This window comes from Oratosquilla oratoria, unplaced genomic scaffold, assembly GCF_046742065.1.
Source record: "Oratosquilla oratoria isolate Oo_2021 unplaced genomic scaffold, ASM4674206v1 SCAFFOLD54, whole genome shotgun sequence".
NCBI lineage: Eukaryota > Metazoa > Arthropoda > Malacostraca > Stomatopoda > Squillidae > Oratosquilla > Oratosquilla oratoria.
In genome coordinates this window covers 1931235-1937695 of record NW_027467718.1, presented here as the reverse complement: position 1 = coordinate 1937695, position 6461 = coordinate 1931235, and positions in this window count along the sequence as shown.

Genomic DNA, 6461 nt, shown 5'->3' with positions numbered 1-6461 from the left:
TGTGCACCCAGATCCCTGGGTCTGCTAGCGGAGGCCATTGCTTTCTTTGTAACCTAACATTTTATATTGGACAAATATATCAAAACTAGAAACCTAACATTGTATATAGGACAAATATATCAACTATTGACTTATTCAATGCAGTATAAGTTAATATAAACTTTTATAGTGAAATAAGAAACTATTTCTAAGGCACTGTTATGCTTTGAAATGCCAATTTTAGCCGGACTTAACAGGTATTATTGTATGAGGTTAGTGGACACCAGGGTTGGTGATTTTTTTTCTTATCTTTTTAAAAATATAAAAAATATATTTTTTATTTAAATCAGATTTATTTGATTTAAATAGATTTTTTTTTATAGATTTTAAATATTGTGGGATTGCTATCTGATATGCGATCTGATTGCTAAAGGACATTTTTAGCATATCAATATAAGGAGCAGTGTTATATAGACTTGCCACAAGTATACAAGGAACGGTATAAGCCGTATGTGAGGACGGTATGCTCAGGTTCACTCGATTCCTCCAAGAGCAGCTTCTCACTGAGTCAGTTGCTGCTTTGGAATCAACCAGGGAGGATGTCTTCTGGACCTGGCAGTGGTTCCTTCAGGCAGAAAAAACGATCCTGTCTGGAATTATTTTGAAAAACTACCAACAACTTCTGGCAAAGGGTACCGAGCTAAATGCAAGGACTGCAGCCAGGAACTACAGGGCATTATGTCAAGATTAAAATCTCACAGAGATAAATGCCAAGGTCAGCCACAGCATACAGAAGAAATTGATGACCCAGGTAAATAATTTTACGTATTTTGTGTGCCTTTCTCCCTTTTCATATGTAACTATATAGATTTGGTGAGCAATGGAGAGTATGTGCAATAAAAATGTGAAGGCCTAAGAGATGATACTTCAACTTCATTACTTCTAAATTTGGGTAATGACTATATCACTATAATATACTGTATCCACTCAACTTTTGGGCCTAGATGATTGTTATTCATTTCATTCAACATTGTGTACTATATTTCATAGGTTCCATTGGAATTCAGCCCACATGGGATTCAGCCCAAAGACCTGAAAAAAGCTTATGATAAGGTGCCACATAAGAAATTGCTACAGAAATTAGAACCTGCAGGAGGAATACAGGGCAAACTGCTGAAATGGATGGAAGACTTCCTGCATGAAAGAAAAATGAGAGTGGTGATAAGAGACAAACATTCTAATTGAGATGAAGTGATAAGTGGAGTTCCACAAGGAACTGTTCTGGTGGACAATGCAAAATTGTTGAAAAAAGTGAACTCTGAAGAAGATTGTGAGTCGCTACAGAATGATCTCAACAAAGTATGGGAATGGAGTAGGAAGTGGGAGATGGAATTCAATATTAAGAAGTGTTGCATAATGGAATTTGGAAGAAGCAAAAAAAGAATAGTGGGATCATATAAATTTGGAGAAGAAATAAAAAAAAGTAGAAAATCAGAAGGACCTGGGAGTCGTTATTATGAATAATATGTCCCCTAAGAAACATATAAACAAGATTTTTGTAGAAACTTATAATTTAAAAAAGAAAAAAAAAAAAAAAGTGGCATTTACATACTTGGATGAAGAAATGGTGAAGAAAATACTAGTCACTTTGATAAGACCAAAATCGGAGTATGCAGCGATGACGTGGTCACCAAAAAAAAAAGAAAAAAAGTATAACAAAACTTGAAAGAATACAAAGAGCAATTACGAAACTGGCACCAACACTCTCAGAACTATCATATGAAGAGAGACTAGCAAAACTGGAACTACAGTCATTAGAACAAATAAGAAAGAGAGAGACTTGATAACTATTTATAGAATCATGAAAGGCATAGAAACTATTGATAGAAAGGATCTAATAAAATGGGATAGCAGAGATACAAGAGGACACTGAAAGAAAATCAAGAAGGACAGTTACAAAGGATTACAAAGGCGGAGCATGCCGACAGGAGACCTTTTGGTCCATATCTAGGTCGGATGCGAAAAAAATCACAATAATAATAAAACAATAAATAAAAACTATAATAATGTAAATAACAAATAAAATACATAAATGCATAGGTATAGTTAAATAGTAAACAAACAGGTAAATAGTAAATAATAATAAATTGACATATAACTAATAATAAATGAAAATCAGACAGACAAATGATAACAAAACAAAAACAAATAATATAAAATAAATTATAATCATTACAGCATCTTGCTTAGGTGTTTATCTAAATGATTCTTAAAGCTTTGAACTGAACTACATTGCACTACCTGTGCAGGAAGTTTATTCCATTCATTAACTACACAGTTGGCAAAGTTGTTTCTACCTACTTCCAAATTGAATCTATTTCCAGACAGTTTGAGACCATTGTTTCTTGTCTGATTCTCATTCAATGTGAAAATTTGGTCACTTTTGATGTTGTCAATTCCCTTTAAAATCTTAAAGTCCTGTATCAAGTCACCTCTGAGTCTACGCTTTTTTAGGGAAAACAGATTCATATGTTTTAGTCGATTTTCGTATGATTTATTTTTGATATTTGGAATCAGTTTTGTGGCTCGCCGTTGTACTTTTTCTAGTCTGTCAATGTCTTTAATGAGATTCGGTGACCATACGGAAACAGCATATTCCAAATGTGGACGAACTAACGATTTATATAGCTTGTTAATGAGTGATGGACTTTTGAAATCAAAAGATCGCGCAATCAGTCCTAGAATCTTATTTGCTTTCTCAGAGGCTGAAATACACTGCTTGGATGATTTGAGGTCGTTACTGATAATTACGTCGAGATCTTTTTCACTATCCACTTTTGTTGAGGAATTTCCAAATAACTTGTAATCGTACTTACTGTTATTTTTACCTATGTGCATTACCTTGCATTTACTTGTGATTTATTTCATTAGCCACTTTTCAGACCATTGCTGTAATTGATCTAAATCTTCTTGAATATCTAATTGGTTTGAGTGATCATTTGCCACTCCGCACAGTTTTGTATCATCAGCAAATTTGGAAACAGTCCATGGTCTATATCATTTATATGTACTATGAATAGTCCATGGTCTATATCATTTATATATACTATGAATAGAAGTGGCCCAAGAACGGAACCCTGAGGAACTCCACTTGTAACATTTTTCCATCTAGAAGTTTTTCCATTTAAAACAACTCTCTGTTTTCGACCATTCAACCAATTACTAGTCCAACCTAATAGGCTATCACTTATTCCGTGTAAAGATATATAATTTAGTAAGTAGTCTTTCGTGTGGGACGGTATCAAAAGCTTTTGCAAAGTCTTGATATATTAAATCTATATTGTTTTTGTCATAATTCGAGATAACTGTGTTGTAGAATTCGAGTAAGTTAGTCACACAAGAACGTTTCCGTCTTAAACCATGCTGGCTATCATTTATCAAACGGTTACTTTCTAAATGATGTTCGATAGCATCTCTGATGACAGTTTCCATTATTTTTCCTATGATTGAAGTCAAACTTATAGGCCTATAGTTATTTGGCTTCTTTTTGTCACCTTTTTTGAATATGGGAGTAATGTTAGCTAGCTTCCATTCTCTTGGGACATCTCCGGATATGATGGATTTCTTAATAATTTCTAACGGAACAACAATCTCTTTTTCATTTCCTTTAAGATTCTTGGTTGCCAACCGTCAGGCTCTGATGTTTTATTAACTTTGAGTTTTTCTATACATCTTTTAATGTTTTGTTTTGTTATATTTACCATAGTAAGTTATAGAAGAGACCTGAAAAAGAACAGCTTTCCCCACAGGGTGATAGATGTTTGGAACAAGTTAGATGAGAAAGTGGTGTGTGCAAAAACAATACACGAATTTAAAAGCAGCCTAGACAAAACGAGATATGAAGACGGGACACCACGAGCATAACTCGCCTTCCCGTATAATACAATTAGGGAAATGCACACACACACATGCATATATATATATACATATATGTATGCATATACACACATATATAAATACATACATATACAAAGGCTTTTTCCCCCTTTCAAGGGGGGTAGCCAAAAAGAAAAAGGCATAGAATCATTCCCACCCATTCCATCCCCGAATACACTCCACACCCCTCCACCCTCCCTCCCATCTTAGCACCTCCCGAATGACGGGTCATCCCTGCACCTTGTCCACTGCCCTCGGTCAGAAGCAGTGTCGCAAGACACAGCACATCCACAGCAAGGCCGCTTCATTAAATCGGCGACCCCCCCTCTCCGTCCCCCCATGCATAAAATGAGAGGACGGGGAGAAATCCCTTCGGGCTGCGTCAAATTTTGCTCACACATACTATCTCACCCCCTATCCACCCGCCCATTCCACCTCATGCAATCACAACATCATCCATATACAACCATTCTCCATTCACCCCTGTCTTCTGTCCTCTCCCGTCCTTCCTCAACAGACATTCCCCTCTTCCCCAAAGCCCCCTTCACCCCATCCATCCACCTCATCCTAGGACGTCCCCTCATGTTCACTCCCTCCACATCTGCCTTCCACACCTCTTTTACTAGTCTTTCTTCACTCATTCTTTCTATGTGTCCAAACCATCCTAATATTCTTTCATCAACCCTATCTCCCAGCTCCTTTTCCACCCCTGTTCTCCTCCTCATTTCTCACTCTATCTAGCCTAGTAACCCCCATCATACTTCTCAGATACCTCATCTCAAACACATTCAAACTCCTTCTCTTTTCCTCTCTTATGTTCCATGTTTCTGTCCCATACAGTGCTGTTGGCACAATCACTCCTTCATACAGTCTCCTCTTAGCATCCATTCCCAAATGTCTATTCCTCATTACACTCTTTAATCCACCAAGGCATTTACTCGCTTCTCTCAATCTACATTCTACCTCCGCTTTCACTCCACCTTTCCCTGCAACATTTGCACCCAAGTATCTAAAACTATCCACTTCCTCCAATCGCTCTCCCTTAATGCTCACTTCCAGTCTACTGCCAATTTCACCCCTTGTACATCTCATCACCTTACATTTACCCACATTTATCTTTAGCTTTCTTCTATCACATACTCTCCCAAACTCTGCCACCAACTTCCTCAATCCCTCCTCCGATCCTGCCACAAGCGCAGTGTCGTCCGCAAACAACAGCTGGCTCACCTCCCATTTTTCTCCATTTTCTTTAACCATCTCCAATCCCTTGCCCACTACCCTTGCATTTACCTCTCGCACCATCCCATCCATGTATAAGTTGAACAGCCAGGGTGACATAACGCATCCTTGACGAAGTCCCACCTTTACCTCGAACCACTCACTCTCTCCATTTCCAATCCTGACACAAGCTCTACTACTCTCATAAAAACTCTTGACAGCTCCCAGAAGCTTTCCTCCTATCCCGTATATCTGCATAACCTCCCACAGTGCCTTCCTGTCTACCCTATCATAAGCCTTTTCCAGATCCATAAAAGCCAAAAACACATCCTTCCCCTTTCCTATAGCTTTCTCACATATCTGTCTTACCACAAAAATCTGATCTACACAACCTCTACCTGTCCTAAATCCACACTGTTCCTCACCAATTACTCCTGTTCCTCTCCTAATCCTCTCAATCAAGATCCTCCCATAAGCCTTCCCAACTACACTTAACAAGCTAATCCCTCTAAAACTACTACATTCACACTTGTCCCCTTTTCCCTTGTAAAGAGGAACTATACAGGCACTCCTCCAGTCCTCCGGCACTCTATCCTCTCTCCAACAAACATTAAATATCCTCACCAACCAGTCCACCATCACTGTACCTCCCTTTTTCAGACATTCCGCATGGCATCCATCCAGACCAGGTGCCTTACCTGCTTTCATCATCTTAACAACTGCCTTCACCTCATCCTTCCTTATTTCTCCTCGGTCATCACGGTCATTTTCTTCGCACTTCCCACTGCAGCAATCTTTCCTTCCCTATCCTCCTTCACATTTAGCAACTCCCTAAAATATTCTGCCCATCTTCCCCTTACTGCCTTCTCTTCCATTATCATCTCTCCATCTGCACCTTTTACCTTTTCTTCTCTACTTGATTCACCTCCTCTTCCTCTCTTAATTTCTTTCCAAAACATCTTTTTATTACTTTCAAAATTTTCTGTCAAACTCTTACCCCATTTCACATCTGCTCTCCTCTTTGCAACCTTTACCTTTTGCTTTACTTCTCTTTTCTTTTCTTTGTACCTCTCATATGACTCCCTCGTCCTATTTTGTAACCAATCTTTCATTCGGAGTAGTATTGGAAAATGGGGAAATTCTTTAGCTCGAGTTGGGGTCATGAACCCAACTCAAATTCACAATTGCCCGCTTGACAGGGGTGTAGGACTTCAGGACCTGGTGGACAATCGCCGATTGCCCAGAGGTGAGCCCACAGAAGGGGAAGTAGTGTGCCACCCATGGGGCGAATCCACAAGAGAGAGTCGTGGCTTAGCTCGGTCGTGGCG